Raw genomic sequence first — 12,581 nt, 5'->3', positions numbered from 1 at the left:
GGGAGTGTGACTGTGGGATAGCAGGTATAGTAGGGAGAGATGGTGCCTATAGTAACAGTGGGATAATAGTCTCTGGGAAGGGAGTGTGACTGTGGGATAGCAGGTATAGTAGTTAGAGATGGTGCCTATAGTAACAGTGGGATAATAGTCTCTGGGAAGCAGTGTCGGACTGGCCCGGCGGGACACCGGGAAAATACCCGGTGGGCCCCGACCCTAGTGGGCCCCCGCCGGGCCAGACCCCCCTCTCCCAAACAGTTTTTCGGAAAAAACTATTTCGGCGCATCGCAGCGCCATTTGCGCACCCGCGCCTAGCGCCTTTTGCACATGCGCGCTTAGTGATTTTTGCGCATGCGCGATGCGCCGCCTGACGGAGTATGCTGATCGGCGCTTCAGCTCAAAGTAGGTAGCGGGGGCCAGAGGGGGGCCCTGGACAGCGGTCCCGGTGGGCCCCGGGCCCCCCAGTCCGACCCTGCTGGGAAGGGAGTGTGACTGTGGGATAGCAGGTATAGTAGGGAGAGATGGTGCCTATAGTAACAGTGGGATAATAGTCTCTGGGAAGGGAGTGTGACTGTGGGATAGCAGATATAGTAGGGAGAGATGGTGCCTATAGTAACAGTGGGATAATAGTCACTGGGAAGGGACTGTGGCTGTGGAATAGAAGCCATAGTAGGGAGAGATGGTGCCTATAGTAGCAGTGGGGATAATAGTCCACGGGAAGGGACTGTGGCTGTGGGATAGCAGGTATAGTAGGGAGAGATGGTGCCTATAGTAACAGTGGATAATAGTCTCTGGGAAGGGAGTGTGACTGTGGGATAGCAGGTATAGTAGGGAGAGATGGTGCCTATAATAACAGTGGTATATGCCTATAGCACTAGGAATACTTCAGCTGAGGATTAACATACATATGCTGACAAAATGGTGCCTCTAGTAGCTCAGGGAATGCTATGCTTTAGGAGGGACTCTGGCTGTGAGTTATTATTGATATTTAGGCAGAACTTGCAGTTACTTTAGTTACAATAAACTTAATTATATTGTGGTCAGCACTGCATCTTGCAAAAAGATGGGAATTGTTCAGAATTGCAAATCAAATCCAAGAGCATGCGCATCCCTAATTTAACCTGTGAAACCTATTTTCAGCTAAGAAAGTGTCAGAACGTGAAAATCTCAGTTCCGTGAGCAGAAATAGCCGTGGTGTGAGCCTAAGTGCAGGATATGTTGATGAGCCTCAGTTTTGAAGGTAAAATGTGTCTTGTGCTGGGGGAATGATATCAATACGGAGAGTTCTATAAACCACCTCTTTTAGCTGGCTCTGTTCTCATTGATTCTCATTGGTTATGTCACCATTGATTATGTTACCCACTTATAGCTTCTGGTTAGAAGATTTTTGCGGTGGAGGGGGGTTGCGTGTCTAAAGGTGGCCATACATGGAGAGATCTGCTCGTTTGGCGATGTCGCCAAACGAGCGGATCTCCCTCCGATATGCCCACCTTGAGGTGGGCAATATCGGGCTGATCCGATCGTGGGCCCTAGGTCCCAACGTTTGGATCCTAACGATGCCTAACGGGCGGTCGGATCGTGGGACCGCATCATCGAATAGATGCGGCCTCAGACCGACGGGATTTTTTTTCCCATCCGGTCGAGATCTGGCTGACTTTCGGGCCAATAAGATGCCGATGCGGTCTGTCGGCAGCTTTTATCGGCCCGTGTATGGCCACCTTTAGTTACGACACTGACTGAGACAAAGTAAGCGCAATTTCCCAGGCTATAGAGATACCTTGTATCACCCCTTTAACATATATAAGACATCCATATGCCACCTTAATGATATGTAGTGATGAGCGAATTTATTTGCGGCGGAATTCCAAATTTCGCCATGTGCAAATTTTTTCGCAAAACTGCAGAAAAATTTGGAGCGAAAAAACGCCCATTGACGATAATGCATTTGGAAAAAAAAAGACGCCATAAGAAAAAACTCCCAGTGACTTTAATGCATTAGGACAAAAAAGTCGCCATAAGAAAAAAACGCCCATTGACTAATGCATTAGGACAAAAAAGTTGCCATAAGAAAAAACGGCCATTGACTAATACATTAGGACAAAAAAGTCGCCATAAGAAAAAAAACACCATTGACTTTAATGCATCAGGACAAAAAGTCGTCATAAGAAAAAATGCACATTGACTTTAATGCAATAGGCGAAAAAAGTTGCCATAAGAAAAAAACACCCATTGACTAATGCATTATGACAAAAAAGTCGCCATAAGAAAAAATGCCCATTGACTTTAATGCATTAGGACAAAAAAGTCGCCATAAGAAAAAACGCCCATAGACTTAAATGCATGCGGAGCAAGAAAAGTGTGTGAAAACACCCAACTGACAATGCGTTTTGCGAAATTTTACTGTTTTGCAGATTTGTTCATCACTACTGATTTGTAATCAGTTTAGATACAGGTTGACTCACTGCTTAAAAGTCAGTGCGGCCTGCAGCATATATATCTGTGCCAAACGTAATCAAGTGGGTTTCTTACATGGCTAATATGACAGCAATTAGGAAAGTATCTCTGGTGTGAGATACAGTGTAATAAACTTTGTAATAGGCATGGTAGTCTTGTGTTATGTGGACTGCATTAGGGTAATAGCTCACAGGGCAGTTGCAAGTATTTTGGTGCCCACAGAGGTGGGAATTGCCCCTACATTACCCTAAATATTAATAGTTTGGCCCAGGCAAACATGGAGCATACGTATACCAGCAGGGTCTAAGCAATTACCATTCAAGTCAAAGGAGAGCATTTTGCCACCCACTTTGCTGTAAATCCTGTGGGGTGTAAAAAGCTGTTAAATGACTGGTGTGCCAGTGCCCCTATACATGTCACCTCTGTGCCACTTGAGATGCCACCTTCAGGCCAAATTATGTAAGATCTTTTTCTCCTGTTTTATAGGATCTTTTGTCTTTGACACCAAATGGACCAATGGAATAGCACTTTACAAATTCCCAGGCTGGATTACTATCTCCCTGATCGCATGATTGGTTGGTTTACACCAATCAGGGAGATTATCGGGTTATGATGAACCAGTATGAACAAGATAATTCAATGTATTGGGTCTGAAGCCACAGTAGCCTATGTGGGGTAAATAACCACCCATTACACGTCACTTAACCTTAGTTTAGGTTACAAAACCCCTCTACACACACACTCCATTCCTGATTATGTCCAGCCACACCAACTATTTGACAGCTGCATGATGCCTTTTATTGTGATTGGTGGTACATGTATGGCTGTCCCTTCTCTCATGGGCAGATTTATCAAGGGTCGAAGTGAAAATTCTAATTTTCAAGTTTTTTTATTCCCAAAACTGTCAAATTCGACTAGGGAATTGTTAAAATTCGAGTTTTTTTTAAAAAAAATTGGAATTACATTTTCAAGATTTATCATACTCTGGCCCTTTAAGAACTCAAATTTGACTATTTGCCACCTAAAACCTGCTGAATTGCTGTTTTAGTCAATGTGAGTTGCCCAAGGATCAATTTGGAGTTGCTTGCTGCCTTCCTGACATTCAAGTTTTTTTCGGAGAAAAACTGAAATCGAGTTTTTAAAACTCAAATCGAATTCGATTTGAATTTGATTCAGTTTTCGGCTCGATCCTATTCACCCAAGTTTAGAAGATTTCATTTTTAAATAAATTTCAATTGGTCGAATTTCGAGTTCAAGGGAGTTTATGGGCATTTAAAAAAACCTCCCATGATTTTGAAATTTGACCCTTGATAAATCTGACCCTTACTGTCCTGCAGCATTGGGTTTCATGAAACAGCAGATGGATGGAATTGCATAGCACCCACACCGCAGGCAGTTACAATTGCCAGTGTGATCTAGTGCACAGAGACTAATGGCACCTAATTCATGCAGCCTGAGGTTGAGCTGTTTTGTAATTGCTGATCATGTCATTGAGGCCAAATGGCTTTTCTCACTCTCCCTGTGTCTCAACATAAAGTGTAGTAATTTCCTGAAATCCACGCTGCTGTGCTTGTTGGGAAACACTGTGGGCACTAAATGTCATGTTCTAAGGTATTTCCTGAGCATAGAATTGCATCCGATACAGCAGGAAGCTCCTGTGGCTAAAGGAAAATGGAGTTTTTTAAAATGATAAAACAATTGTACCTTTGAAATGTTATTGCCAAGGATTTGAGGCTGACAGATGACTCTGGGAACTGTAGTTTGTAACGGCGTGGAGATGTCTGACATGCTTTGTTTAGTGTCTAAACGTATTGATTGTGTCTGTAATTGTCCCTTTTATAAGTAGTTATCTTCCTGTGTGTTCTGCTGCATTCCTTGCTACAGAGGAGATAAGTATGGCAGGGTTTCCCTGAGAAGTAAATCTTGGGGTAGTTACCCATGGACATTCTAAATTATGTTTGAATTGGATTGGACTTTTGTACATTTCACTACACAGCAAAGCAAGGGGTCACTCAGTCTGCCCTGTGGGTCTATAGCAATGGAAATGGACAACCTAAAAATGAGCAATGTGCAGGCTGTGCTGGGTCTAACCAACCAATTGCCCCTGCAGCAGTTCACAGGTGGGCGGTGGGCCTGACACACTGTCAGCCCACTCCCTTAGACCTTCTCCAGCCTGTCTCATCCCCATTTATATGTGCCAAAACTGCTTGCTGACAATTTAAAGGAATAGTTCAGGATAAAAATAAAAACTGGGTAAATAGATAGGCTGTGCAAAATAAAAAATGTTTCTTATATAGTAAAAGTGGCCACACACGGGCCGATAAAAGCTGCCGACAGACCAAGTCGGCAGCTTATTGGCCCGTGTATGGGGCCCCCCAACGGGCTTCCCCAATCGAGATCTGGCCGAAAGTCGGCCAGATCTCGATCGGATGGGACAAAAAATCCCATCGGATCGCGGCCGCATCTGTTCGTTGATGCGGTCCCGCGATCCGAACCCCGTTCCTATGCATTAAAATCCGACCGTTGGGCCCTAGGGCCCACGATCGGATCAGCCCGATATTGCCCACCTCAAGGTGGGCATATCAGAGAGATATGCTCATTTGGCGACATCGCCAAACGAGCGGATCTCTCCGTGTATGGCCACCTTTAGTTAGCCAAAAATGTAATGTATAAAGAAGAGTGACTGGATGTCTAACATACTGTGATAGCCAGAACACTACTTCCTGCTTAAACATCCATTCACTCCAGCCTTTATAGATTACATTTTTGGCTAACTAACCATATTAGAAACATTTTGCACAGTCTCTCTATTTACCCAGTGTTTATTTTTACACTGAAATGTTCCTTTAAGAGTGATGGGGTGAGTACGTAAATCATTGTGGTAGGATAGGTTGGTCACAGGTAGGGTGAGTGAGGGTCAGGGTCAGGGTTGGTTCATGTTGCCCCAAGCATCACTAAAGCATAGGGTGCTGTGATTCAAGGCTCCAGGTACTATTGTGAATTTGTGGCATGCTTAGCTTAAAAAATTAGGTACATTTTATCATATTTACAGTAATTTCTCTTTCCTGAACTCCGAAGAAACAGCATATACCATGGGTTTATCCCCCCCAAATTGATTAGGAGAGGCTCCAAAACTCTCCTCCTTATTAAAAAATCTATATTAAGTCCTCCCTCCAACAAACCTGCTGTCTAGTTTCCAAGCCTATAAAAAATATGGTAAATGCTGTTTCATCGTAGTCCAGGAATGAGAAATTAAGATAAGTATCAAATATCCCTCATTTCTGGACTCCTGGAAACAGTATACACCATGGGACTTACCAAAGCTTATATGGGAGGGAAATAAAGAAAAAAACAACATATAGAATGCTTAATATTTTACTGAGACATAGAATTCAGAACCGATAAAACAAAGACTGCTTCTTTACTGCTGCGACATCAAGCTTGTAAAATAGAATAAACGTCTCTGGACTGAGCCAAGTAGCGGCTCCACAGATTTCCTCCATCGGAAATTCCCCTTTAATGGCCCAAGAGCTAGATAAGGCCCTAGTGATATGCGCTCTTAGATTTTGATGTGCCTGCAAACCCTGCTCCTTATATGCTGTTTTAATGCACATTGTCACCCAATTACTAAGTGTCTTCTTAGAAGCCAACTGTCCTTTGCGAGGCCCCTGCAGAATTATAAATAAGTGATCTGTCTTTCTGATAGAAGCTGTTCTTTTGACAAAAATTTTCAGAATCCTCGCTGGATCCACTTCCAAAAGCTTGAAGTTGCTCTTGTATGATTTCTTCTGGAAATCTTGGTATAATTATGTCCTGGGTCAAGTGGAAATTTGACATTGACTTAGGTAGAAAAGCTAGATCGGGTCTTAAAATGATTTTATCCACCAAAAACTAAACAATTCTGCCTGAGCCTGAAGTTCACTGATTCTTCTTGCAGACACAATAGCGATCAGAAAAACAACCTTCCAGCAGTGAAGACTAGAAGCTATATTTTCTGAAGGAGAGAATGGAGGTCTTGACAACATCCTAAGAATTGTCAACACGTCCCAGGGAGGACAAAAAAACCTAGATTTGGGTCTTAATTTTGTTATAGCCATGCAAAATCTCTGAATGAGTTCATCGTTAGTAAATCTAATACCTGAAATGGCAGAAATAACAGATATCTGCACTTTATGGCACTTGGACTAATGCCACTGTCAAGCCCTGTAAGAATTCTAAGAGCTCTACATTGTTAGGTTTTGATTTGAGTTAAAACCCTCCTCTTGACACCACTGCACAAACCTGTCCCAGATTCTGTAATAAGTATTTCTGGTGGATGACTTTCTAGCAGCTATTAATGTAGATATGACCCGATCTGAACAACCTGAATTACTTATCTTTGACCTTTCAATCTTCAAGCCATTAGGTTAAACACCTGGGAATTTGGATGGGCCAAAGGTCCTTGTTGGAGAAGATTGGAAACTGATTCAATGAGATCGGAGGACATACTGACAATTCCGGCAGAGTCGGGAACCAAACTCTGCAAGGCCAGAATGGAGCAATCACTAATACTGTTGCGTGCTCCACTGCAATCCTCTTCAGTAGTGGTAGGATTAAAGGAATTGGAGGAAAGGCATATCCCAAGCTGAACTGCCAGGGTGCTGTTTACGCTTCCAAGCCCTTCATAGGGAACCTTGTCATGAATCTGGGAGTTTTCTTCTTGAAAAAGATCTATTTCTGGACAACCCAAATCCTGGTGATGAACCTGAAAGCCGGCTGTTGTAATTCCCGTTCTCCTAGTTGTATCTGGGCCCGGCTCAGAAAATCTGTGCAAATGTTTTGACTGCCTGGCAAATATAGAGCATATAGCTTGTCTAGATGCTGTTCTGCCCATTCCATGATCGGGGGAAATCTCTTGAGAAGAGATGTACTTCTGGTACCCCCCTGTTTCTTCACATATTGGACTACTGTAACATATTCCAGCCTGAATAGGAGTGAGCGACCTCTGAGGACTGGGGCAAAGGTTTGAATTGCTTTCCACAAGGCCCTTATCTCTAATACATTTGAAGACAGATCTGTCAGTCTGAGCTCCCATACTCCTTGACATCAACCACCAAAGGAGCTGTTGCCGAACCTCCTGGGGCAGGTTAAAATTCTGACAAAGATCTGTCTTGTCCCAATTCAGGAGAAACCAACTCTGTAATTGTATGGAATGCCATTGAGTCCAAGGAACTAGTACTATTCATGATGTCATCAGACCAAATATTCTCATAATTTGTCTTGCCAATACTCTGAAAGAACATAGAAATTCCTTCATCTCTTAAACAATCATTAGTCTCCTCATTTGTCTCGAGTCTACAATGGCTCCCAAAACTTTCTCACCTGTGTAGGTATTAGATTGCTCTTCTCCCAGTTGATAAGCCATCCATGAGTTTGGAGACCCTGAAGAACCTTCTCGACCTGTAACAGCACAGTTTTTCTGGATGAAGCTTTTATTAATAGGTCGTCCAGATAATGGAACATCTGTATCTCTGACAACCTTAGTTAAGCAATCAAAGCAATCAAGATCTTTGAAAATGTCCTTGGAGCAGTCGAAAGCCTGAAGGGTAGGGAAGTGAATTGGAAATGCTGGGACCCCATTGTTAGGCTCTTTCGACGAATTTTTGAGGTGGAAGTTTGTTGAACTTCAATCTGTACCTTCCTTGTTGGATATTTAACACCCATGAGTCGGTGCATCATGTTGCCCAGGTTTGAAGAAAGTACCTAACCTTCGCCCTACAGTCGATACCTGGTCGGGCCTCATTTCAAGATCCTCTGTAGGGACGAAAAGTAGTAGAAGCTAAAGAAATAGCTCTGGCCTCTTGACAGAGCACTTTGACCTCCACGCCATGACTGTGATCTACCATAAAATCTGATCATAAGATAAGCCCTAAAATCTCTGAAGTTCTGCCTGTAATTTTGTTGAAAATATCCACTACGTCTTCTGTTTTTTATCTTTGGGAAGGAAGAAACTTTTCCCCCCTGAGGCACGCTTGATAGCTTCATGCCAAATAGCATTGAACCTTCGAACAGCAAAGTGCAGATGTTAACCTTGGAAGCCGAACCTCTTAACCAAAGGCTTCTTCTGGCTACCACCGACAAAACTAGCCATAAGTCTGACCAGATCCATAGAGGCTTCTGCAAAAAATTCTGCTGCCAGCTTGATCTCTGATAAGGTGGCTACAATGTTGGCTCTGTCGTCTTGATTAATTAATGCTTCTTCAATATTAGCCAGCCAAAGTCTCTCTAGAGACTGACGCAATAGCTGGCCTAAATGCTGCTGTACCTGCCAGAAATGTTTTTCTCAATGCCGCTTCCATCCTTCTCTCCATTGGAACTCTAAAAGATGCGCTGTCCTCTACTGGGAGAACTGTATTTCTAGCCAATTTAGAGATAGCAGCATCCACTCTAAGTACTTCCAATCTCAGTTTCCTCAAACGGATATACATTCTTTAAAGTTTCTAAAATTTCGTATATATAGATACTTTCTTTTCAGGCTTTCTTCATTCAGCAACATCTTCCTCAGAATCTGATTATAGTATTTATCACCCATTATCTCCTCTTCCTCAGACACTTTAGAATGCAATTCTTGTGGTAAAATAGCTCCTCTGCTAGCAGTTGCAGAATCTAAAGTAGATGTAACTGCTTTTTTCATCCAAAAATTCTTTCATTTGATCAGCTGAAGTAGAACGAATATGATCTTTGGAGTCTAAGCGGCTGAAACAATCTTCATAGAACTTCTTGCCTTCCATTCTCTGATTATCACATGCATGACAAGCTCTCCTATTTCTATCTGCCGATTTGGATGCCAATTACCTTCCTCTTGTGAACCACTAGGGGAATTGGTAAACATAGTAAATAATAAAATAAAAGAAGAAAGGATCATAACCAAATGCTATCCTAAGAACCGACAAAAGTAAGAAGGAGCGATGAACAAAACACATCGAGCTATACAGCAAGTTTCCATGATGGAAAACACACCAAGCCGATCACCACCAAACCCAGAAGTAATAGGCTTGTGACATAGTGCACACAACGTCACGTGTAATCACATTTCCCTGCACAGCGGCTTGCTGCCTAGCAACTAGCTCCAAACATGGGGAAATTCCGCCTTCCCAAAATGATAAAGCCTTAAAAGGCAATACCAGCCCTGGCCACTTAACAGGGCTCCTGACCGTCCACAGCCTAAAGGTGAGAGTAGGAAGGGACTTCGGAGCAGAGAGAGAGGTAGAACTGGCTCCGGCAGTCAAAAAAAGCAAAAACGATCTTCCTGTGTCAAAAAATGCCTGTACTCCAACCTATTCAGGACAGGAAAAAAGACAGCAGGTTTGTTGGAGGAAGGGCTTAAAGATTTTTTAATAGGACGAGGGGAGGGTTTGGGAGCTTGTCCTAATTAACTTGTGGGCGGGATAAACCCATGGTATATGCTGTTTCGAGGAGTCCAGGAAAGAGGTCATTATTAGTGGTGAGCAAATCTGTTGTGAAATAGCGAAAAATGTGTTAAATGCATTGAAGTCAATGTGCGTGGAAATTTTTTTTTCACTTGAAATAGAACCAACACCTTAAGGGTTAGTTCACATGAGGAGATTTGGGGAGATTTTGTCGCCTGGCGACTAATCGCCTCGTCTTCTGAGCACAATCTCCCCGAACTGCCTCAGCGTGTTTTCACATAGGCTACAATGAAAAGTCACCTGTGCTAATGCACACGCTGCGATTTGTTTTCTATAGTCGCCCAAAGTTGCCTCCGTGAGGCAGTGTCTTTCTTATAAACTCTTAGGGTAAGGCCTCCCCGAATCTCCTCGTGTGGCCTTACCCTAAGAGTTTATAAGAAAGACACAAGTCCTAGAGCTCCCCATACTGATAGCAATAGAAATATAGTCAGTAGAACGAGGTTTAAAACATTTTTATTTTTCTACTTTCCAAGATAAACTTAAACTTGATAATTACAGAACCACCTGCTGTTCATTTTGGCCAGACTCTTTTCTAAGCAGAGCAATGCTTAAAAGGGTGGTTCGCCCTTACCTTTTAGTATGTTATTGAATGGCCTATTATAAGTAACTTTTCCATTGGCCTTCATTGTTTTTATAGTTTTTGCCGGTGTTCGCGAACACATACTCGGCGGTTCGCTACATCCCTACTGGGGATAGCCTGGGCTTGAGAACATAAGTTTATAGTCCCATGTATTAGCAAAAGTAATCATGTCATGACTTGCAAATGGTACATGGTCAGAAACGAGTTCCTGTGGTATGCCATGTCTTGCAAAGATAGCTTTTAGTCGCGCAATAACTGAGTGTGCTGATTTGTCTGACAGTCTGAGTACCTCAGGATATTTTGAAAAGTAATCAATCACAAGTAGATATGAATGTCCATAGAGGTCAAATATATCTGCAGCAAGCTTAGTCCATGGCATGCTGGGTATGTCATGGGTAAGTAGTGGTTCTTTCACATTGCTGGGCAGCATTTCTGGGCATGCATTGAAGGTACTTACTCCTAGCTCAATATCTTTTCCCATATTTGGCCAGTACATGAGCATTTGAGCTTGCGCTTTAAATCTCTGGATCCCTTGGTGTGCTACATGCAGTCTTTTAATCATATGTGGCAGGCAGCTTTTAGGAATGATGAATTTGTCGCCTATCATGACTAAGCCATCTTCAATATGAATTTCATGTCTCAAAGGCCAATATGGTTGTACTACTATGTCAGCTGACCTTTTCCGGTTTGGCCAACCATTGCTGTGCATTTGTTTGAGTGCCGACAGCTCTACATCTGATTCAGTTGCATCTTTCAGTTTTTGGAGAAGGTGCTGCGGGAGAGCCAAAGCAATATCAATGGAATATACCACTTTCTCATTGTCAAAGTCAATTTCAGTGTCCATTGAATTAGGCTGTATAGTGACAGCTCTGGATAGTGTATCTGGTATCAACATGTCCTTTCCAGGAGTGTAGACTATTTGAAAGTCATATTTCTGTAGCTGGAGTAGCATGCGCTGCAGTCTTGCAGGAGCCTTACTTAAAGGAATTGTTCAGTGTAAAAATAAAAACTGGGTAAATAGATAGGCTGTGCAAAATAAATAATGTTTCTAATAAAGTTAGTTAGCCAAAAATGTAATGTATAAAGGCTGAGTGATTTGATGTATAACATGTCAGTCAGAATACTACTTCCTGCTTTTCAGCTCTCTTGGTTTACCCTGGTTACCAGGCAGTAACCAATCAGAGACTTGAGGGGGGGGCACATGGGTCATTTCTGTTGCTTTTGAATCTGAGCTGAATGCTGAGGATCAATTGCAAACTCACTGAACAGAAATGTACCATGTGGCCCCCCTTCAAGTCGTTGACTAACTCAGAGTTATAGAGCTGGAAAGCAGCAAGTTGGATTCTGGCTGTTTTATTAGACATCTGTTCACTCCAGCCTTTATAAATTACATTTTTGGCTAACTAACTATATTAGAAACATGTTTTATTTTGCACAGCCTATCTATTTACACCGTTTTTATTTTCACACTGAACTATTCCTTTAAGTTTTTTGTGACAATGGCTTCTAGAGGCTTGTGATCTGATCGTACCATTACTGAGATTCCAAACACATGTTGATGGAACTTTTTAAATGCAAACACGATGGCAAGGAGTTCCTTTTCAATTTGGGCATAGTTTTGTTCAGTCTTTGTCAAGGCTCTGGATGCATAGATGACAGGTTTGTTTTTTTGAATAAGACATGCTCCCAGTCCATCTTTGGAGGCATCTGCCTGTAATTCAACTAGTTCTCTAGGATCAAAAAAGGAAAGCACTGGAGCACACACTAGTGCATCTTTTAGTTTTTGAAAAGCATCCTGCTGTTCAGGGTTCCACTGCCACATAGTATCTTTTGACAGTAGGAGTAGGTGCAGTTATAGGGCTAATACTTGCTTCATGTGGAATATACTGTGCAAGATAGCAAATCATGCCTAGCAGCCTCTGCAAACTTTTTTTGTCAAGTGGGCTTGGCATCTCTGAAATTGCCTTAACTTTGTCTGGGTCAGGCATGACCCCCTCACTGGATATGATGTGCCCCATGTAGTGCACTTTGCTTACTTGGTACTGAAGCTTGTCTTTATTGAGCTTTACCTTCAGCTTGTG

This window comes from Xenopus laevis, chromosome 3S, assembly GCF_017654675.1.
Source record: "Xenopus laevis strain J_2021 chromosome 3S, Xenopus_laevis_v10.1, whole genome shotgun sequence".
In the NCBI taxonomy this organism is placed as follows: domain Eukaryota; kingdom Metazoa; phylum Chordata; class Amphibia; order Anura; family Pipidae; genus Xenopus; species Xenopus laevis.
This window is presented reverse-complemented; position numbering follows the sequence as displayed.